General features: G+C 38.4%; 1 protein-coding gene and 1 pseudogene across 11 annotated transcripts in view; one reads left to right on the forward strand and one right to left on the reverse strand.

Annotated features, from left to right (window-relative positions):
* The window catches only part of PPP6R3 (protein phosphatase 6 regulatory subunit 3), a 126,619-nt gene that overhangs the window by 9,859 nt on the left and 92,779 nt on the right, over nucleotides 1-23,981 (forward strand). For 2 of the 10 annotated variants that reach the window (XM_082845386.1, XM_082845387.1), the window contains one exon: nucleotides 11,744-11,841. The exons of 3 other annotated variants lie outside the window; for them this stretch is intronic. The gene's annotated coding sequence lies outside the window, so the exon portion shown is untranslated. Of the gene's footprint in view, nucleotides 1-11,424; nucleotides 11,842-23,981 lie in introns of those variants that run through there. 5 more of the 10 variants (XM_082845392.1, XM_082845391.1, XM_082845384.1 and 2 more) reach the window with 3 other exon arrangements.
* LOC309965593 (nuclear nucleic acid-binding protein C1D-like) lies at nucleotides 7,511-9,331 on the reverse strand (annotated as a pseudogene). Its single transcript, XR_014327201.1, has 2 exons — nucleotides 8,027-9,331; nucleotides 7,511-7,984 (listed from the first exon to the last, which is right to left on the reverse strand). The product of XR_014327201.1 is annotated as a nuclear nucleic acid-binding protein C1D-like (transcript).

Raw genomic sequence — 23,981 nt, forward strand, 5'->3', positions numbered from 1 at the left:
ACCTGTACAGCTTTAACTTTAGTTAAAAATAGTTGCCAGTTTACCCTCCTACCAGCACTGTTGTTCTGCATCCTTGCCAACTCTTGGTATTGTCCGACTTCTTTGTATTTGCCAGATTGGTGGGTGTGAACTTACATCTCATTTTTTAATTAATAGCTTTATTGAGATGTAATTCACATATTACAATTTACCCACTTAGAGCGTACAATTTAATAGGTTTTAGTATATTCACAGAACTGTGTAATGATCACCACAATCTAATGTTCGAACATTTCATCATCCTGAAAAGAAACCTTGTACCCATTAGCAGTGACTCTCCATTCCCACCTAACCTCTAGGCAGCCACTAATGGACTTTCTGTGGATTTGCCTGTTCTGGACATTTCATGTAAATGGAATCATACAGTATGTGGTCTTTTGTGACTAGCTTCTTCCACTTAGCATGTTTTCAAGGTTTATCCATGTTGTAGCATATTTCAGTATCAGTGTCATTTCATTTGATTGCTGAATAACATTCCATTGTATGCACATATGACATGTTATTTATCCATTCATCAGTTGGTGCATGTTTGGGTTGTTTCCACTTTTTGACTGTTGTGAACAGTACTGCTGTGAGCATTTGTGTATAAGTCTTTGGAGGGGCATAGGTATTTATTTCTCTTGGTGTATAGTAAGGAGTGGAATTGTTAGGTAATGTAACTGTGTTTAACATTTTGAAGACCTACCAAACTGTTTTCCAAAGTGACTGTACCATATTATATTCTCACCAACACTGTATCAGGGTTCTAATTTTTCCATGTCCTCACCAACATACATTATTTTCCCTTTAAAAAAAAATTATTGCCATGCTAGTGAAGTGTGGTATCTCATTGTGATTTTGCCTTTCCTGAATGACTAATGCTGTTGAGCATCTTTTCATGTCCTTATTGGCTGTTTGTGTATCTTCTTTAGGGGAACGTCTGTTCAAGTAATTCTTTGGCCATTTTTATTAATTCATTTATTTCTGCATGGTTTTAATGTTCTTCTTTCATATTACTACTGAAGTTGAGCATTTTTTTGGCTATTTGGATTTCTTCTTTTGTGAAATACCTGTTTGTCTTTTTTTTTTTTTTTTTTTTTTTTTTTGCGGTATGCGGGCCTCTCAGTGCTGTGGCCTCTCCCGTTGCGGAGCACAGGCTCCAGACGCGCAGGCTCAGCGGCCATGGCTCACGGGCCCAGCCACTCCGCAGCACGTGGGATCTTCCCGGACCAGGGCACGAACCCGTGTCCCCTGCATCGGCAGGCGGACTCTCAACCACTGCACCACCAGGGAAGCTCATGTCTTATTTTTCTTCCTTTTGAGTTGTTTGGTTTTTCTTATTTGTAGGAATTCTTATATATTTTGATTTTTATTATTTGTGTGACAAATGTTCTTTCCCAATTTGTGACCTCTTTACTGTGTTTATGGGATTTTTAAAAAAGTATTTTTTGAAAGCATGTAATAAAAGGGCAAAAATGGATCTTAATATCTTCTAATCTTTTCTTCTAGCCCTCATACTACCCAAGTAGAGGAGGAAATAGATTTTTTGGTTGATAGGTAGTTGTCTTTTAAAAAGTTTTATGTTTTTTTCTTTCTACAGGTCTTGCATTTGTTGTTGTTGTTGTTAGATTTGTTCTTTGGTTGCTTTATAGTTTTTGTTGCTGTTGTAAATTTTTTTTTAAGTTAAAAATTTCTCTTTGCTGGTAAATGGAAATGTAGATGACTTTATATGTGAGTCATATTCATTAACTTCTCTAACTTAATAATTTGCTTGTGGACTCTTGGGGGTTTTTATGTAGATAATCATCTAATCTTTGAATAATGACAGGTCATTTCTTTCCAGTCCTTTTACTTTTTATATCTTAACTCTAGTCTTAACTGCACTGCTTCATGGCAGCCATCACCAGTGCCAAATATAAATGGTAATGGCGGGCATCTTTGTCATATTCCCGGTTTTAAGGGAAATGCTTTTATCTTTCACCATTAAATGTGTGGATACTTTTTTTTTTTCCTTTAACAGGTTGAGGAAGATTTCTTCAATCTTAGTTTATGGAGAAATTTAAAAAAACATCACAAGTGGGCATTGCACTTAATTGAATGCATTTTCTACATCAATTGGGATGATATTAGTTTTTCTCCTTTAATCTAGTAATGTGAAAAATTGCTCTAAAAGGTAATATTGGAATTAATTTCACATTTCTGGGATAAATCCATCTCAATCATGACATATTCTTTTTTTAAACAAAATTGTTCTTTTGTTTCGTTTTTGGCTTTTTTTTTTTGTGGTACGCGGGCCTCTCACTGCTGTGGCCTCTCCCGTTGCAGAGCACAGGCTCAGCGGCCATGGCTCACGGGCCCAGCCGCTCCGCGGCATGTGGGCTCTTCCCGGACCGGGGCACAAACCTGTGTCCCCTGCATCGGCAGGTGGACTCCCAACCACTGCGCCACCAGGGAAGCCCGCATGTATTTTTTTTTTTTTTTTTTGACCTTGCCACTCGGCTTGCGGGATCTTAGTTCCTTGACCAGGGATTGAACCGGGGCCCCAGCAGTGAAAGTGCCGAGTCCTAGCCACTGGACTGCGAGGGAATTCCCTTAGATATATTTTTTTACTTGCTAATATCTTAGGATTTATGTATCTATGTTCATTGGTAAGATCTTTAACTTTCCTTTTTTGTATCAGCTCTCTGAGTTTTGCTATTAAGGATATTCTCAGTCTAATAAAATAAGCTGTAGTGTTTGTATGTTTTTTTTCTCTTAGAGAGTTTGTATGTAAAATTGTAATTATCTGTTCTTTCATTTTGATAAAGCTTGCCTGTAAAACCATCAGGGCCTGGTGTTTTCTGTCTGAATTTAAAAATTACTGGCTTGGTTGCTTTAATATTTATAGGCTCATTGGAGTCTTCTTTTTCTTGAGTCACATTTGGTAATTTACATTTTTCTAAAACATTTATTTTGTCCGTGTTTTCAAATATATTGGCAGAAAATTATAATCTCTTTTGACTTCGCCTGATTTGTAATTAATTACTAATATTTAGTTTCTTAAACAAGGATTTTTAGCTTATTAATTTTCAGGTCTTTTGTATACATGTATACATATATATGTAAATAAAGTAGTAACTACCCTTTAAATACTACTTTAGCTCCAATTCAGTAGTTTTGCTATGCAAAATTTTTATCTTTTAGTTCTGAATATCTTCACATTTTCATTTTGATTTCTTCTCTGCCTTAGAAATTTAGAAAGTGTATTGAAAAATGCTGATATATTGATATATATTTAATTTATTTATTTATGGCTGCATTGGATCTTCATTGCTGTGCGCGGGCTTTCTCTAGTTGTGTCGAGTGGGGGCTACTCTTCGTTGTGGTGCGCGGGCTTCTCATTGCGGTGGCTTCTCTTGTAGCAGAGTATGGGCTCTAGGCACACGGGCTTCAGTAGTTGTGGCATACGGACTTAGTTGCTCCACGGCATGTGGGATCTTCTCGGACCAGGGCTCAAACCCATGCCCCCTGCATTGGCAGGTGGATTCTTAACCACTGTGTCACCAGGGAAGCCCTGTATATTTTAATCTTTGTTATTGATTGCTAACATACATTGTGCTAATAAAATGTGGTCCAGTGTGATTTTGATTGTTTGAAATTGTTGAGGCTGTTTTAATGGTGTCTAGTTTGTGGCAAATTTTTATCAGTTTTCCATGTGTGTTTAAAAAGAATGTGTTTCCAATTTTAAGGTCAGGTTTTCCCATGTCTATTGGATGAAACACATTAATTGAATTCACATTCAAACTAGTGTCCTTAACTAATACTGTCTGCTTGTTCCATCAGTTACAGAGAGGGGTGTTGTTAAAATCCCATTGTGATGGAACATTTGTCAAATTCCTATAGTTCTCTCAATTTTTGCTTTCTATCTATACGTTTAGAATTGCTAAGTTTCCAGTGACTTGCACAGTTTGTCATTCTGTAACGAATCTTTGTTTCTAGGAACATTTTTTCCACTAAAATATATTTTGTCAGATATTGGCATAGCTGTACCAAGGGACTTTAGTTAATGTTTGCTTGGTATATATTTTTCTGCCCTTTAACTATCAAGTTTTGGTGTCCTTAATGTTTTAGGAGTGCCCTTTGAAAGCAGCACACAGCTAGATTGCATTTTCATAATTTGAGTTTAAGGTGGTTAGTCTATTTACATTAGTTGTGATTGAAATATTTGGTTTATTTCTACTTTTCGTATTTTGTGCTCTCTAATTGGGCTTTTTTTCTCTTCTTTTCCTTTTCTTGCCTATATATTGTGGGATTTTTTTTCCTTCATTCCTGTCTGCTCTTTTTACCTACACCAGTAAGAGATTAGACACTTCTTTTCTTGGTGATCTTAGACATTTCATATTTAACTTAAGGCCTGAAGTTAATTGATATCTTTACCCTTATAAGAATTTTCAAATGCTTTTAATCCCAGTTTATATGCAGCTATTGCCTAATTAGATTAGAACTAGAAGTGAGCTGTCAGTTGTTCCTTATCCAGGAACTTGAGGTATTCTGTGCCTAAAGTGCTCTTCATGTTGGCCAGTCCAGCAGATATGTTTAGTCTTTTTTTATTTTTAGATTGCTGGTATTACTTTTTATTTTCGATTGTTCTTTCTGCGTCTTGCTACTTTTGAATAATCATGTACCAGATATTGTTTTGGATATGTGTCAGCATTCAGAAAACTTTAAGAATTGCAATAATGCAGGCTGTTCATTTTTTAAAAATTCATTTTTATTTTTTGGCTGTGTTGGGTCTTCGTTGCTGCACGTGGGCTTTCTCTAGTTGTGGCGAGCGGGGGCTACTCTTCGTTGTGGTGTGTGGGCTTCTCATTGCGGTGGCTTCTCTTGTTGTGGAGCACGGGCTCTAGGTGCGCAGGCTTCAGTAGTTGTGGCTCGCGGGATTCAGTAGTTGTGGCGTGCAGGCTCAGCAGTTGTGGCTCATGGGCTGTAGAGCACAGGCTCAGTTGTTGTGGCACACGGGCTCTAGAGTGCAGGCTCAGTAGTTGTGGTGCACGGGCTTAGTTGCTCCGCGGCATGTGGGATCTTCCCCGACCAGGGCTCGAACCTGTGTCCCCTGCATTGGCAGGCGGATTCTTAACCACTGCACCACGAGGGAAGTCCCAAGGATGTTCATTTTGTTAAGAGCTGGCAAATGTGATTGTTTTTTCCTCCTTTAAATGGAGTGTTCCTGTGTCAATAAGGAATTTCTTAAAGATTTTCTGGTTCTTCATATTAATTAGCTCATTTTTATATCCAGAAATGGAAAGGATTTCAAGACTAGTTACCTTTTTAAAATGGGATCATTTGATTGCTAGGAAACGTTTATGTGAACTTTAAATGTGACTCTGGCCAAGTATAGAACGCCAAAAACAATCTGGAAAAGGGATGTGGATCAAAATAGATTCTGAGCTGAATCTGTCTTTGCGAAAGGAAAAGAGTAGAGTTCAGCATTTATAATACGTGGCCTATCCTGAGGGAGAGGGGGGATGGTTTTATACTTATTTCTTTATATTAAGTCTTTTCTTACTCTGACTAGTAAATTAAAAGAGGCATGGAGGAACATACAAGCATAGGCTGGGCTGGGCTGGAACTCACTTTATGATAGTGTGGTTAGCAAGACTTGTAAATTGAGGAGAGTTAGGGGGTTTGGTGCCAGTGCTGCTGATGCCAGGAGTAAAGAGTTAATAACTACTTCTAGTCCTATCCGAGTAATGTTCAGTGAGGCCAAGGAGCTTGAAATGCATAGGTATTATAACTATTGTTTTCATCAAATTTCAAAAAATAGAGTTTGATAATCTTCCAGGGCAACGAGGAAAGAATGAGGAAGAGTTGTAGGGGGCACAGGGTAGAGAGAGCGCGAGCTGGTTTAGCAGAATTGTTGTGAGGATTAAAGTTAAGCGTTATTGGGCATGTTTATGTTTATCCCCTGAAAAAAGTAGAGTCCATTCCTGCCATTTACCATATTGTCAGGCTTAAAATTTTTCAATTTTTGGCATCAGTGACTGCTGAATTGCCTCTTGATTAGTGTAAACCTTCAGCAGCCTGCCCTTCTTACATACCTGCCTTACACTGGGTAGATGTAACTGTCTCTTCCTATTTTGTTTGCCCAGTGCCTGTTATTACGGTTGTCACTTGTGCTTGAGTCATTACTTGCATATTTTAACTCTTTTCACCTTAAGGTGAGTGTAGGATGTTCATCTTTTATATGAAGAAGGAACCTCTGGGAGGGAGGGAGGACGTCTAGCCAGAATGATTTCGGGAAAGCGTTGTTAAGTTGATGAGAACTGGATTGGAATCTTGGTTTGACTACTGAACTAGCTCTCTGACTTTGGGCAAATTATTTCACTTTCTGAGCCCCAGCTTCTCCCTATATAAAATGGAAGTAATATTAAAGTTCTCCTCCCTTTTCCATAGAAGGTAACTTTGGGTAATTTGAATTTGTAGGGTTTTTTTTTTTTCCCTTGCAAGTGTATTAATGTAGAAGTCATAAACTTTCACAGAACAAGTGATTAAGGCTATGCTGATTTTGTTAATGGTTAATATTTTATGAACTCTTTCACTGGCTTTGGTTTTGAAATCTTGACTGGTAGTAGGATATTGTGAAATTTTCTTTTTTACTCTGTTGCCGTTTTTCTGTTTAGAATAGAAGCCTTAGTTTCAAAAACTTAGTCAATGCGTGATTATATTTGCTTTGAAAAAAAGTAAAAATAGGTAAGACTAAAATCTCTTCTGCTCACCTTCCCCCAGTTCTTTTCTGTCTTCTGCTGTTAATAGTTTTGTCTCTATTTTTTTTATTCTTTTCTATGTGTTTGTATTACTTATATATGTGCTTATAGAAACTATACAGTGTTAGGCATACACCTTTTTTTTCTTATCATTCATCACTTTTCATTGAGTCCCATGCAGTACACAGAGATCTGCCTTCTTTTTAATTACTGGTATACTTTATAGCCATTTCCCATTTCAGCGGGCTTTAGATTTTTTTTTTTAATCACAAACAAATTTGGGTTGCTTTTATTTGTTTATTTTTCAATATAAATTTATTTATTTTTGGCTACGTTGGGTCTTCACTGCTGTGCGTGGGCTTTCTCTAGTTGCGGTGAGCGGGGGCTGCTCTTCGTTGCTGTGCGCGGGCTTCTCATTGCGGTGGCTTCTCTTTTGCCAAGCACAGGCTCTAGGCGCACGGGCTTCAGTAGTTGTGGCACACGGGCCTCATTGCTCCGCTGCATGTGGGATCTTCCCGGACCAGGGCTCGAACTCATATCCCCTGCATTGGCAGGCAGATTCTTAACCACTGTGCCACCAGGGAAGCCCTGGCTTGCTTTTAGTTTGTTACAGTAAAGCACTTTGTTCTTAGAAGCTTCTAGAAGTTTAGTGTTTGGTACAGAAGTAGGTGAAATACTAAATTATAAGCTGGCTTCTTTGCTTTTTATCGTTACGTACAAAGTACAACTGTTAAGCAGTGGAAGGAAACCTTTTTTTAGAAAGCTTTTCTATTTATCTCCTTTTCAAATGATGTATAACATATATGACGTTTTTAAGCTCTACTATAAATGAACAGTGATTTAGCAAATCTTTTCTTCCTTGTTGTAGAATATGCATAACACAAATTTACATTTAACCATTTTTTAAAATTAATAAATTTTATTTCATAAGCAGTTTTAGGTTCACAGCAGAATTGAGGCAGAAGTACAGAGCCAGAAGCCTATATACTCCTTGTCTCCCCACGTGCCCCCCTCCAACCTCCATGAACCTGTGTTGACACATCATTATCACCCAAAGTCCGCACGTTACATTAGCTTCACTCTTAATGTTGTATGTTCTGTGGGTTTAGACAAATGTATGATAGCACGTATCCACCATTGTAGTAGTCTGTAGAACAGTTTCACTACCCTAAAAATCCTCTGGGCTTTGCCTGTTCATCCCTGCCTCAGACTTTTTTTTCTTTCTTAATATTATATAATGAAAACAGGTGTATTTATAACTTAACAACCACTAATCTTTTTTTTCTTTCTTAATATTATATAATGAAAACAGTTGTATTTATAACTTCAGCATACTTCATAAAATCTTTATTCACTGAAAATAGACAAATGTTTACAAAGAACATTTAACTTAAATTTCATAGTAGCTTATAAAATGGCACTTGAAAGAGTGACCTGTATAAGGAAATAAGAGTCTTGTCAAGAGACAGTAAACTATAAATATACCACAATGTTAAAAACCTCAGTGTTCTATAAGAAAATCAATAAATATAACTTAATCTTTCTGGGGGGAAAGGTATTTAGCATTACAAATTTAAAGTACAGATTTTATATATGAATTCAATACGGAATACATTTAAACCTTACAATGCTACATAATCATCGTCTATCTTGTGGAAAACAATAAAAATATGCACTATTATGTATAAAATAGATAACTAATGAAAACAGATTGTATAGCACAGGGGACTCCACTCAATGCTCTGTGGTGACCCAAATGGGAAGGAAATCCAAAAAAAGAGGGGATACATGTGTCCGTATAGCTGATTCACCTTGCTGCACAGAAGAAACCAACACAATGTTGTAAAGCAACTACACTCCAATTTAAAAAAAAAAAAAGTAAATTGAAAGAAAAAAGAAAGAAAGAATAAAATTCTTAACCACACACAAAACAGTTATATACTTTTTGAATATGTGTACATCAAACCAAAAGGTTAATTTTACTTTTTCCTTTATTGACAACTTTGGGTGCATTTTTAGGTTTTGGTTCCCAGAGGGCATTTATTCCAATGCCGTCTTGAAGCCGCGCCTCTGTCCAGGTCGCCAGCCTTTTTCTTGTCTGTTATTTCCTTGACTCTGTTCATGTATACTCTGATTCTTTCCAGTTCCTGCTTTACTGGATGTTCCTTAGGATTGACTCCCTGAGTTGCCGCATAAACCCAAAACATTGAATTTAATGTGTAAGCAGAAACTAAATCCACTTTTGCTTGTTTAAGTGGGTCCAACTTCTACCACAACTCATTTCTAGAAACACACATCATACTCTTCATCTCATCCACAGCCCCAATGGAATTCTCAAATGTTGATAAATATTCATGAATTTCTCCTGGGTAGTCTTCATTAATTTCTTCATCTGCCATTATTATCAACTCTTAGGCCTTCCACTCCTGCCTCCCAGAAAGCAGTTGGCGGCGGTGACGTCAGTGGCACACAGGCTCTGCCCACAGCGAGCAGCGCTCTCCGATGACCTCACTAATCTTTTTAATGTCTCTATAGTTTTGCTTTTTCTAGAACGAATTATAGTAGGAAACATGCAGCACTGTAGCCTTTTTAGACTGGCTTCTTTCGCTTAGTAATATACGTTTAAGGTTCCTCTATGTCTTTTCATGGCTTGAGAGATCATTTCTTTTTAGTGCTGAGTAATATGCACTCACCTACTGAAGGACATCTTGGTTGCCTTCGAGTTTTGGCAGTTATGAAAAACCTGCCATAAACATCTGTGTGCAGGTTTTTGTGTGAACGTAAGTTTTCAGTTCGTTTGAGTAAATACCAAGGAGCATGATTGGTCTCATAGAATGAGTTAGGAAGTATTCCTTCTGTTTCTGTCTTTTGGAAGAGATGATAGAGAATTGGTATAATTTTTTCTTTAAATGTTTGGTAGAATTCATCAGTAAACCCATTTGGACGTGATGCTTTCTGTTTTAGGTTATTAATAATTGATTCAATTTCTTTAATAGACGTAGACCTATTCAAACTGTCTATTCTTATGTGAGTTGTGACAGATTGTATCTGTCAAGGAGTTGGTCCATTTCATCTAGGTTATCGAATCTGTGGCTATAGAGTTGTTCATAATATTCTTTTATTATCCTTTTATTGTATATGGGATCTGTAGTGCTTCCCCTCTTTCATTTCTGATATTAGCAGTTTAGGTCTTCTTTCTTCCTTAGTCTGGAAAAAGTCTTATGAGTTTTATTGTTTGTTTGTTTTTTTTTAAGAATCAGCTTTTGGTTTTGTTGACTTCCTCTACTGATTTCTTGTTTTAAAATTCTTTTATGCTCTAATTTTTATTATTTCAATTTTCTGCATAGTTTGGAATTAATTTGCTCTTCTTTATCTAGTTTTCTAAGGTGAAAGCTTAGATTATTGATTTTAGATGTCTTCTGATATATGCTTTCAATTCTATAAATTTTAATCTAAGCACTGTTTTTGCTGCATCCCCCAAAGTTTAGTAAGTTGTATTTTCATTTTATTCAGACGTTTTTAAAGTTTCTCTTGAGATTTTTTTGTGTTTGATCCATGTGTTATTTAGAAATGTAATGTGTAATCTTAAAGTACTTTGGGTTTTTCCAGCTATCTTTCTGTTACTGATTTCTAGTTTAATTGCATTGTGGTCTAAGGGCAGACATTGTATGATTTCTGTTCTCAATTTGTTAAGGTGTATTTCATAGAATGTCTTGGTGCGTGTTCCATGTGTGTTTGAGAAGAATGTGTGATTTGCTACTGCTGGATGAATTAGTCCATACATGTCAATTATATATGGTTGATTGATGGTGCTGTTGAGTTCAGTTATGTCCTTATTGATTTTCTGCTTGCTGGATTTGTCTATTTCTGATAGAGGAGTGTTAAAGTCCCCAGTTATAATAGTAAATTCATCTATTTCTCCTTGCAGTTTTATCCTTTTTTGACTTGTATTTTGATGCTGTTGTTAACTGCATAACATTAAGGATTGTTATGTCTTCTTGGAGTATTGACCCCCTTTTCATTTTGTAATAACTCTTCTTATCACTGACAACTTTCTTTGCTCTGAAGTCTTCTCTGTCTAAAATTAATATAGCCACTCTCAGTTTGTTTTAATTAGTGTTAGTATGGTCTAGCTCTATCCCTTTACTATTAATCTATATGTGTCTCTGAATTTCAAGTGAGTTTCTTGTAGACAATATATGATATGCCCGGGTGTAGGTTTTTGTTTTTGTTGTTTTGCATTTATCCTGCTTGGTGTTCCCTGAGATTCCTGGATCTGTGGTTTGGTGTCCGACATTAATTTGGGGGAAATTCCCAGTCATTATTGCTTCAAATATTGTTTCTCTTCCTTTTCTCTTTTCCTTCCGGTATTCCCATTGCATGTATGGTATACCTTTTGTAGTTGTTCCACAGCTCTTGGATATTTTGCACACTGCCCCCCCGCCCCCATTTTATTCCTCTTTGCTTTTCCATTTTGGAAGTTTCTAGTGTCATATCTTCAGGCGCAGAGTTTCTTTCCTCAGCTATGTCCAGTCTACTAATGGGCCTATCAGAGGCATTCTTCATTTCTGTTACAGTATTTTTGGTCTGTAGCATTTCTTTTTGATTCTTTCTTAGAATTTTTATCTATTTGCATTATTTTATCCGTTATTGCATGTTGTCTGCCTTTTCCATTAAAGCTGTTAGCTTTCCTGGTTTGATAATTCCAGCATCTCTGGCATACATGACTGGTTCTGATGCTTGTTCAATCTCTTCAAACTGTTTTTTGTCTTTTTAGTATGCTTCGTAATCTTTTTTGAAAGGCAGACATGATGCACTGGTAAAAGGAACTGTGAAGAATAGACCTTTGGAAATGTAGTGGTAAATTGTCTGGGGAGGGGAAATGTTCTGTAGTGCTGTGATTCAGTCTCAGTCTTTTGGTGAGCCTGTGCCCCTGAACTGTGAACTTCACCAGTGCTTCTCTGCTTTTTTCCTTTTCTTAGGTGGTACAGGATGGCTAGAGTGGCCTGGAGTTGTGTACTTCCCTTTCCTCATGCGGAAGGTTAGAGGGGGCTGGAGTTGGATATTTCCCTTCCTCCAGGTAGGTTAGGTTCTGGTAAAACCTCAGTGGGTTAGGCTCTGGTAAAATAGTTTTTTTTTTAAAGGTGAGCTTTGTTAAGAACGGAATGTCCTGATATATTTCAAAAAAGAAAAGAAAAGCAAAGAAAATGTTCTTTTTCCCCCTCCCAGAAACATGAGGGGAGGGGAAAAGTCTATTCACTCACCTACTGAAGGACATGTTGGTTGCTTCCAAGTATTGGCAAGTTTGGATAAAGCTGCCATAAACATCTGTGTGCAGGTTTTTGTGTGATCATAAGTTTTCAACTTCCTTGGGTAGATACCAAGGAGCCGATTGCTGGATTGTATGGTAAGAATATGTTTAGTTTTGTAAGAAACCGCTAAACTGTCTTCCAAATGCCTGTACCATTTTGCACTTTCATCAGCAGTGATTGAAAGTTCCTTTCACTCTACAGATCCTCACCAGCATTTGGTGTCAGTGTTTTGGACTTTGGCCATTCTAATTGGTGTGTAGTTGTGCCCAGTTGTTTTAATTTGCATGTTTTTGGTGCCATAATGATGTGGATCACATCTTTGTTAATGACTATATTTCAATGGATAGATAAAAGAACCTTGGTGCAGATAAAATCATTGTTATTCAGGTTCCTTGTGTTTGTGGATGACCTGGATTGTTTATCCTGTGGTGGTCCCCACAGTGTCCTGTGACCTCTATATTTAGACATTTCTCTTTTTTTTTTCTGTTATAAACTCTTTGGACATTGTTATATATAAGACTTTTTTACTCAGGATAAATATCTTAGTATGAACTCATTAAAGCAGAGTAATTGGGTCAAGGAATGTATAGATTTTTAACACCCTTTGATATCTATGGCCAGAAAAATTACCCCAGTTTATGCTTTTATCAGCAGTTCCAGCCAGTTTTATATTAATGTATATTTAAAATCTTTTTTATTAGGGGAAAATTTTAACACAAATATAGAATAGTGTAATGAACCCTCACGTACTCAGCTCCAACAACCATAAACCCAAGGCCAGTCCTGCCCTACTTACTCCTTCAACCCCCACTTCTCTCCTGGATTGTTACTATTTTAAAACTCTATTGAATTGTAATAGAAATATAGAAGAGTACACATCATAAATGAAATTTTCACAGTCTGAAACCCACCTGGGTAATTGGGTCCCGGGTATCTCCTTTGTCCCCTTTCAGTCATACCCTCCTCTCTGCCGAGGGCAGCCAGTATCCTGATACTTAACTGCATTAAGTTTTGTTCCTTAAATAAATAGAATCTTATGGTATGTTCACTTGTGTCTGAGTTTTTCTCTTGACATTGTGTGTGAGATTGTTGGGGATATACCTAGAAGTGAAATTGCTAGGTCGTAGAGGTGTGCATATATTCCATTTTGGAAAACTGTGGCTGCATCTACTAAAGTGGCTGTCCCAGATTACACTTTCCCCAGCAGTGTGTGACGTTCCGCTTACTCCATACTATCATTAATAGCTCATATCTTTCTTTCATGCTTTTCATTTTAGCTACACCCCTAGCTGTGTAGTGATACCTTACAGTAGTTTTAATTTGCACTAGTGAAGTCAAGCACCTTTTCATGCTTTTTTTGGTTGTTTAGTTATCCTTTTTCATTTTTATCTTTTAAAAATTTTATTGAACTATAGTTGATTTACAGTGCTGTGTTAATTTCTGCTGCACAACAAAGTGACTCAGTTATACATACATATATACCCATACACACACACATTCTTTTTCTTTTGTTTTCATTCATTCATTCATCATTCATTTATTTATTTTTGGCCATGCCACACGGCATGTGGGATCTTACTTAGTTCCCCTACCGGGGATTGAACCTGTGCCCCCTGCAGTGGGAGCACGGAGTCTTAACCACTGGACCGCCAGAGAAATCCCAATATATACATTCTTTTTAATATTCTTTTCCATTATGGTTTATCACAGGTTATTGAATATAGTTCCCTGTGCTATACGGTAGGACCTTGTTGTTTATCCATCTTATATACAATATTTTGCATCTGCTAATCCCAAACTCTCAATCCTTCCCTTCCCCAGCCCCCTAGTTATTCTTTTTTAACGAAGAGTAATATTTGTCTCCTTTTCTTTTGTCTGTTGCATTATCTGTTTTATCGTATTAACTCTCTGTTGCTTCATAGCAATTATCCCCAAACTTAGTGGTTTATAACACCAGTAAACATTTAATATCTCATAGTTTTTGTGGGTTAGGAACTTGGGAGTGACTTGGCTGGGCCATTTGGCTTGGATGTTATCAGCCTCTGAAGGCTTGACTGGAGTTGGAGGATCCTTCCTAAGGTGGCTCATTCACATGCCTGGCAAGTTAGTCCTGGCTGTCGGTGGGAGGCCACAGTTCCTTTTCATGTAGGCCTTTGACAGGATTGCCGAAGTGTCCTGTCCCCAGGACATGGTGACTGACTTTCCCCTGAGAGAGTGATTTGAGAGAAATAGCACCAAGTGGAAGCTATCATTTTTATGACACAACCTCAAAAGTCTCAGTGCATTTAACAGCGGCCATGGCTCATGGGCCCAGCCGCTCCACGGCATGTGGGATCTTCCCGGACCGGGGCACGAACCCGTGTCCCCTGCATTGGCAGGCAGACTCTCAACCACTGCGTCACCAGGGAAGCCCGTGGACATATTTTCAAACACAACAATTGGTAGGGTTTCTTTTTTTTTTTTTTTTTTGGTAGGGTTTCTTTTATTCTGGATATGAATCTTTCAGGAGATAACAAACATGGTGAATGTCTTTGCCTACTCTGTGGGTTGTCATTGTGTCTCTGGAGGAAGAGGAGTTAATGTAATTCAGTTGATTAATTTTTCCTTTATGGCTAGCCCCTTACATACTACTTTGAAGAAAATCTCAAAATAATTATCTTGTTTCTTCTGTAAATATGTCAGTATAGATCTTTCAAAAATAAACTTTTTTTTGTTTTAACCATAACATAACCACAGAACTATAACATCTAAATAAAACTCCCACAAAGCAGTTGCTTGATACTATCTAGTACCTAGTCGGAGTTGAAATTTCCAATTGTCTCAAATGTGATAATTTTTATATATACAGTTTTCTAATTTTGGCAAATCAGGATCCGAATAAGGTCTACCAGTTAAAACAATTCCCCCTACCTCACTTGCCATCTGGAAGACCTCGATTTTTTTTGTCTTGTAGTATCCCCACAGTGTCCTCTGCCTTGTAAGCAGGTAGTTGTAAGTTTCTCTGTTTGGGCGTAACCTTTCCTGCAGTCTCGCTCATGTGTCTTCTTTGGTTGTGATCTGTCTCTGGAGGTTGAATGTGGACCCAAATTGAAATTTTTAAAGGGCTTCCAACCTAAATCACATTGAAATCCATTCAGATTATAGTTCTAGACTTAAAATGTAATAATGTTTGTTTTGAAATGTACTCTGTGTGTTTGTGAGGCCATCTGAGAGTGCATTTTTTGTTTCTTTAGAAGACCCCACACTGACTGTAAGCCTTGCCCTCTTGAAGATACCACACCCTCTCAGGTAGTTTAAATGTTGCAGGGCATAACATAAGGTGGTGTGATACTTTTTGCAAAGCCCCACCTCCCAGGTTTTTTGTTTTGTTTTTTCACTTGACATATTGTTGGTACAACAATATTATGTTAATTTCAGGTGTACAGCATAGTGATTGGATATTTAAATACATTACAAGATGATCACTACCTAAATCTTATTAATTAGACTTTCCATGTTAACCGTCTACTTTTTTTTTTCCCCTCCTTATACTGTCCACTAGCTTTCCTTCTCTCATGGCTGATTTTTTGAGTTGTGATGACTAAGTTTTAAGGGTTGATGACTCAAAATCTTTTTAGGCCACCTTAAATTTCCAGTCTTCCCCAGTTTCTGACTTTCCCTTCTAGCAGAAAATTTAGCACCGAAAAATTACAAAAATTAATGACGTAATTAGGATGAATGTTAGAGAAGTAGACAAAGTATTTCTTAGAATTCATGTATGTGTAAAGTTTCAACTTAGTTGTTTTCTTAACAGTTCTGAAACTGATTACTGTGATTGGAACGAGCTGGGTAGGTAGAAGGAGATTGTCACTTTGTCTGTATTGTTACAATAGTTTAGAAGAATGTATTTGTGTATTATTTGTATAAATTCAAATGATTTATTGTAAGAATGCAAACTATGAAAAACAAAGAAGGCCTTTCTCTGACTCCATGTCATGGGTTTCCTTAATGAAAGGGTGACTGGGTGCAGTGACCCTGCCGCGGTACCAGCTAGAAGTCAGGACACCTGGCTTTGGTATGCTCTGCAGAGCAGGTCTCAGTATACATTTGTTGAATTTAAAAAAAAAAAGTTGTTTTAATACACATAGTATTTCATTTATTTTTTAAAATTTATTTTATTTATTATCATTTATTTTTGGCTGTGTTGGGCCTTCGTTGCTGCGCGCAGGGGCTACTCTTTGTTGTGGTGCGCAGGCTTCTCTTGTTGTGGAGCACGGGCTTCTCTTGTTGTGGAGCACGGGCTCTAGGCGCACGGGCTTCAGTAGTTGTGGCTCACGGGCTCTAGAGCGCAGGCTCAGTAGTTGTGGCGCACGGCCTTCGTTGCTCTACGGCATGTGGGATTATCCCGGACCAGGGCTCAAACCCATGTGCCCTGTATTGGCAGGCGGATTCCTAACCATTGCGCCTCCAGGGAAGCCCAAATTGTACTTTAAAAGTATGGTTCAACTTCAAGTAAGAGCTAAATTTTCAGTGTTTTGTTTTTAAATGAGTGTACATAAAGGATACCAATTGTTGACCATAATTCTTTCAGCAAATATCTGGGTGCCTGCCCAGTGCCAGGCCTGGTGCTTTCAATGCTTTGGTCACATGTGGTTTAAAAAGATGGCATGCTGGTGCCCTCAGTGAATCAGGACAGTGTCTCAATAGAGATACAGTGCAAGCTACATATGTAATCATAAATTTTCTAGTGGCCTTATGAAAAGGAAACAGGTAAAATTAATTTTAATGTATTTTATTTAACCCAGTAATACAAAATATTGTCAGTTCAGCATGTCATATAAAATTATTAATGAGATATTTTCACTTCTTTCTTTTGTACTGTCTTTGAAGTCAAGTGTATATTTTACACGTACGTACTTCTCAGTTCGAACTAGCTATGTTTCATGTGCTTAAAGCCTTATATGGCTACCACAGTGGACCGCATAGATCCGATTATCACCACTGTTATTATTGCTCATGTGGAGTGGCAGAGGACACTGAATAGGAACACAAGTAAACGGTGGCTTAAAGGGCCAGAGGAGATGCAAGGAGATGAAGTAGGAAGCTGTTTTTGTCCTCCGGGTGGTGGCAGAGGAAGATGAAGAAGGGGAGATACTCAGAAGACGGAGTTGACAAAATTTTGATGAATTGGATATTGGAAGGGAAAAGAGGAGCCAGACTCTGTCTTTTACAACTGGGGTGTGCCTTTTCTGGGACAGGGAGAACTTAGTGAGGAAAAGGTTTGGTTGCTGGTCAGTGTATGATAGAGAGCAAAAACCCGTTTAGGAGATACTAAATTTAATGTGCTTGCAAGACATCCAAGGGGAAATGTCTGCTAATAGTTGAGTACCTGTGTTTGAAGTGCAGAGATGGCCTTAGTTGGTTTTATAAATTTGAATCTCAACTGTGTTTACAGAGGTATATTTAAAAACCTGTGGAAACGGCTTCATTTATTCAACAAAACCATTTTTTGTTTTTTTTGAAGTCTCCCCAGGCCTTGTTTTGGTTGCTTCGGCAACAGGGTGAGTAGAAGACATGGAAGTGGACACCCCAGCCACTGTAGTCAGCTGGGGAGAGTGTACCTAGGTAGTGTCCACAGTCTGAACCCTGTGGGAACCTCTGCCTCGGAGGAGACTGAGAGGTGGCCAGTGAGAAAACAAGGTGGGTGTGATCTCAAAGAAGCCAAGTGAGGAGAAGGTGCCAGTAAGGAGGGTCTCCTGGTGAACAGTACTGAATGCTCCTGAGAGCGAGGTTGAGAGGAGGACAGAAGAGTTTCACTTAGATTTAGCCCCATCTGGAGGTCACTGGTGACTTAAAAAGGCAGTTTCAGTTGAGTGGTACAGATTGGAATGAGCTGAAGAGGGAATGCTTTGAGACAAAGGGCTCCTTTTCTTACTTTTAAATAACCACTACAAACCATTGAGAAGACAGGCCCAGTAGAAAAATGAACAAAGGATATAAACAGACAGTTGGCAGAAAAGTGAAGTATAAATGGCTCTTAGACATGAACAGTGCTCTTAAGAGAAAAAGACGTTGTTGGGCAAGGGTGTGAAGAACCAGGCATACATACTTCCATTGGTGGTGGGAATGTGGATAGCCATGACCTCCAATGGCTATTGTGCAGCTAATTAGAAATGAACATTATTTAATCCAGCAGTTCCACTTCTGGGAACCCTGGCATTTTTTGGTGATAGTGAAAATTGAAAACTAAATGGTCCATCAGTGGTGGCCTGATTAAATCAACTGTAATGTAAAGGAAAGTCAGTATCAGCTAAAACTTTTTTTTTATTTTTTGGCTGCGTTGGGTTTTCGCTGCTGTGCGCGGGCTTTCTCTAGTTGTGGCGAGTGGGGGCTACTCTTCGTTGTGGTGCATGAGCTTTTCATTGCGGTGGCTTCTCTTGTTGCGGAGCGCGGGCTCTAGGTGTGCGGGCTTCAGTAGTTTTGGTACGCAGGCTCAGTAGTTGTGGCTCACGGGCTCTAGGACACACAGGCTCAGTAGTTGTGGTACATGGGCTTAGTTGTTCTGCGGCATGTGGAATCTGCCCAGACCAGGGCTCGAACCTGCGAACCTGCGATTTTTAACCACTGTGCCACCAGGGAAGTCTCGCTAAAACATTTTATTCTTCAAAAGGTAGAATTTGGTTTTGTTTTTTCTACCATGCTATAAACCAGGGACTTTGAGAGTGATTCTTTGCCCCCATTTTAAAAGATTGAAAAAAATATCAGTGGGTCTGGTATAGGCACAGAAGGTATGTGAAAATATGCCTTTGAAGAGCGATGTTAAGCCTGTCATTCTCTCTTGACTTTCTGCCTTTTAACACACTTCACATGAATTATTAGTCTATATTCCCATCTCCAGATACCTGTTAGGGTTCTTTTTAAAGGATCCTGTCCTGTTTTATATATGTTCTGAGTTGTATACCACAGGAAAGATGGGTATAACATATCTTACCAGCTTCATGGATGAATTCACACTCCAGTTTGCCTTATTGCATCTAAAAATAACCATAGTTCCTATCGTGAGAGCATCATTTTACTTGGTTTGGATCATTGATAAAGTAAGCGAGCATCTGATGTTGTCTGAGAAAGCTGGATGTAGCAATGGCGATTATACTACAGCTGCCTGATGGAGGAGGAAGACTTCCTTTGTCTACCTTCTGTGAGGGAAGGGACAGTACAAACCTCTGTGTGCTATATGTTCTCCTGCCACCTACGTTAACCCGGTTTTACTGATCTTCCTGCTTTGGAGAAAGCAGCGTGTTCACATATGGACTTAAAGCAAAAACGAAAACTGGGTACACCCTAATACACCAAATCAGTCTCCCAGCAGAGTACATTGATACCGTAGTGCGTTGGCCAGAAAGTTCGGTTAGTGAATATGTTGTTCAATAAAGTTCTTCGTGAAAATGAAAAATGTATCTTTTATATTTACTTAAAACCGAACAAACTTTTTGGCCAACCCAATATAACTTTAAATTCTCTGTCATTGGGACTCTCTACTTTAAGATCTTGTTTAAATTTAATTAATTTCATTTAGGAGTTTGAGTCTGTGGTTATTCATTGATTCCTTTTTCTTCATTTCTTAAGAGTATCCTGGTTTCACTTACATTTCTTCTTAGAGCCACAGGAAGAAGTAGTTGAGAGTTTGAAGCATCTTAAATGATCGTTTAGTCTAATCATCTCATTTTACAGATATGAAAACAAGCTCAGAGAGATGAGTTTACTTGCCCAAAGGTTGACTGAACTGAATGCATGCTCTCTTGGTCTTCCCCATTAAATTTGGTGAAGTGAGGAGTAATATGATACCCTTGTATCATCAGGGTGAGGTAACCTGCCATAACTTTGAGGTGGGTGTGTGGTTTTATTTTTTTGGAAAGATTTTTATGTATTTATTTTTTGGCCGCGTTGAGTATTGGTTGCTATGCACAGGCTTTCTCTAGTTGCGGCGAGCGGGAGCCACTCTTCGTTGCGGTGCGTGGGCTTCTCATTACGGTGGCCTCTCTTGTTGCGGAGCACGGGCTCTAGGTGTGTGGGCTTCACTAGTTGTGGCACGTGGGCTCTAGAGCGCAGGCTCAGTAGTTGTGGTGCACGGGCTAAGTTACTCCGTGGCATGTGGGATCCTCCTGGACCAGGGCTCGAACCCGTGTCCCCTGCATTGGCAGGCAGATTCCCAACCATTGTGCTACCAGGGAAGCCCGGGGTGTGTAGCTTTAATTACACTGCAGCAGTTTTAATGAAGGCTTTTTTTTCCCTTCGGGTCCTAGTTGTGGCACGTGGGATCTTTGTTGCCTCATGTGTGATCTCTTTAGTTGTGGCATGTGGTCAGGGATCTAGTTCCCTGACCAGGGATAAAACCCAGGCCCCCTGCATTGGGAGCACAGGGTCTTAGCCACTGGACTGCCAGGGAAGTCCCGAGACTTTTCATTTATATGCTGCACTAGTTTATTTTTAGTCATGGAGACAATCTAATGGAACTCTCTTTATATTTTTTGGTTGAGAAAGTTGAAGCCTAGAGATGTAAACTTATTCAAAATTGTAGACCATAAACATTTATCCTGTGCTTAGTTTTTAATGTGAGTCGGAGCAGTGCTGCCCAGTAAAATGGTATTCTTTGTTTGTCAGCGTGGCTATTTAAGTTAAAAGAAAATTGAAAATTTAGTTCCTTAGTCTTACTAGCCACATTGCAGGTGCTCAGTGGCTGTGTGTGGCAGGTGGCTTACTGTATTGTACAGTGTAGGTCTAGAGCATTCCCCTTAAAACAGTTTTTTTTGATAACTTTAGAAGTTTTAGTGGTGGGCACCAAGAGTTATGAGTATGATTAGAATTGCCAGCTAGAAATCAGGTTTGTGTTTAAACGTAGGAGGAAAAAAATCACTCAGAGCTTGTGGCAGTGCTATAACCAGTTGTGACTTGGGCCCTTTCTTGGTTCATATTTCATCTGTTCTTTAGGATAGTAACCAAGAGCCTATATGAAGAAGGGCTTTTCCTTTTCCATCTGTCAGGTATCTTGGTTTGCCAGTTGAAAATCCCATCCTTGGGTTGAATTTTCAGTGATACATTCATTCATCTTCATGCTGCTTAGCATGTTTTCCAGTCTCTGTACTTCTATTTCACATATTAATCACTTGGTTACTAAGATGCCCTACAAAAAGTTTGATGTCTTTCTTGCTTTTGTACTCAGGATTATGGAAGTTTTTACATCAAATTAAGCTTGATGTGTAACCATGGCTGAGCCAGCTAAGTATAGCTTTGGCGATTGGAATCATGTAGTCTTTTGTACCATTGCTATACATCTCTGCACACTGTTGTTGTTGTAAGAGGCAGCGTTGGATTTCTGGGCTTTACTTTGGATGCTAATTTACTAATTTATGATTTGGCTCGATTTTAATAGCGACTTAGATTGGTTTGGCTTTCATGTACGATGGCAGTGATTTGAGTGTCCATTAGGGTGCATAGCCGGACGATGACGTAATCCAGTCAGGTGCCAAAGTTTTTACTTAGTCCTTTACGTACTTGATTTTGCTTTTAAAAGGTGGTAGTATGGATTTACCTTGGGTGTTTTATACTTTAAAAAGCAGTCTTTTTGCATTCTTGTCACAGTAATTTTTGATTAATGCTTTAGAAGCCTGTATTCTTGCCACAGCTTGTATTAAATTGATTGGTTCTGAAATTAGCTGATAGTTACATATATGTGTGTATCTATGTGTATATATATATATATAAAATACATACATATATATTGAAAGATGCCTCTGAAGTCATCCAAATGATGTTACTTACTTAGTTTGTTTCTCCCAATTATGAGTGGTTGTGTGCTCATTTTTGATGATTTTTGTGGTCAAAATATGGGTTTTTTTTTTTTTTTTAAGTTGCAGTGTGCTAGGCATTGAGGATAAAATGGTGAGCAAGACCTCATAGAGATGGAGTATCTTCCCATCTCATTATCTTGCATCTCTTTAGACTTGGGTGTTTTGGAGAGCATTTGTGAGCTCCTTTGCAGAGATAGGATCATTGAGATCCACATTAAAATGATAACTCTGATTGAGCTCGCCTGCCTTAGGGCTCCCTGATGTTAATAAGAGTAGACTTGCTTGCTTTTGTGGGTCCAGGCTCTAGGCTGTATCACCTGTCTGTAACTGAGAGGTTGTCTTTAGTTGTTTGTGTATGATATGTGACACAAGGAGAAAATATTTTCTTGAATGTTATGTAATAGCTACGGCTTCCTCTTGTGAATTTGCATTTGTGAAGAGTATCATGGAATTTATGGTAAAAAGTCATATGAGAGCATAGGGAGCAGGTTATTATTCCTTTTTCCCCAAAGTGAGTTTTTAAAAAATAAATAAATTGAGGGTTCATTAAGGGTTATTTGGAGTGTCCTTTCTTATTATTCTCAGTGATAAAATAGGAATAATACCTAAGAGGTTTGAGAAGCATGTGTATAATGCTGGCACAAAGGGTTTGTAAGGGTAGATATTCATTCTTGCTATTCTTGAGTTCTGTGACTAAGCAAGTACATATTTAGATACTCTTTAGCTGAGAATCTGTTCCTTTGCTGTTTTAGGCTAAACCAGCCCTCATTCTTGACTGATATTTTTATAATTATGTTCTTACATTCTCTTCATTGGCCTTAATCAAGATCAGTAGTATTGGAAAGAGGAGACCCTTTTTGATAGAGTTATGTTATATGCCTATTGAGGAAGATGTGGCTCCTTTAAGGAATGATTGGCAAAAATAAATACAAAAGTAAAAGTATATTATCTTTAAAAAAAATCTTGTTTTCCTTTTTTGAGGGGCCCCCTCTGGATCCATTTCCTCTGAAAGAATAACCTAATGATATCAACTGCTATAGACTGAATGTTTGTCTCCCCTCTAACATTCATATGTTGAAACCTAATCCTCAGTGTGATGGTGTTGGGAAGTGAGGCCTTTGGGGGGTGCTGAGGTGTGAGAGTGGAGCCCTAATGATTGGGATTGGTGATCCCAGAGAGTTCCCTCATCCCTTTCTGCCGTGTGAGGACACAGAAAGGGCTGTGGTCTATGAACCAGGAAGGGGGTCCTCACCAGACACTACAGATGCTGTGATCTTGGACTTCCTAGTTTATAGCAGTGTGAGAAGTAAATTTTTGTTGTTTGTTAAGTCATCCAATATATGGTATTCTGTTATAGCAGCCCGAATGCACTGTGACGTCAACTAGTAAGCTATGTATTATATTCTTTATTAGCAAATCTGTATTTTTCCTCCTTTAGCTTGTATGACATTGTGCTGTTGCTCCCACTGCCTTTCAATAGTCTGCTCTCTAGCCATGCCCCTTTCTCATTTTTGTCCTTTAATCATGATGTAAAACTTATGGTTTCCTAGTAATTAAATACGACGGGAGAATTCCTCCTTTTTCAGTTTCTGTATTCTTTGGGAAGAACTTTTCATCATCCTTATGGATTCCACCATCATCTGTATGTTTTAACTTTTAACACAAACATTTGTTTCCAGCTTAGGTAGGTTTTTTCCGGTGGGCTCATGTCATAGTTTGTCTGGATACTGTCAGTTCAGTTCGTTCCAGGCCAGGATCAGGAACTCTTTTGTCTTCATTTCTAAAACAGTGCTTTTCTCGTTTCTCCTTCACCATCAGCACCCTCTTGGGACCCACAGGCTTAAAGCAGAATTATTTTTTTCCATTTTACTTCTCTCTCCATTTATTATTTCACCAAGTCCTGCTTCATTCTTTCTGTAATTTAATTTGCCCTTGTCCATGGCCACTGGCACCATATTTAAAGCTTTGATTACTTTATTTTTATATTAGATTCATAAATTTATTGAAAGAGGAAGAAAGTTTAGAGTTAACTTAGTCCAGCTCCTTTATTTTGTAGATGAAGAAATGGATACTCAGGTCAA

The sequence above is a fragment of the Leucopleurus acutus genome (genome assembly GCF_964270905.1).
Source record: "Leucopleurus acutus genome assembly, chromosome: 8".
Taxonomy (NCBI): Eukaryota; Metazoa; Chordata; class Mammalia; order Artiodactyla; family Delphinidae; genus Leucopleurus; species Leucopleurus acutus.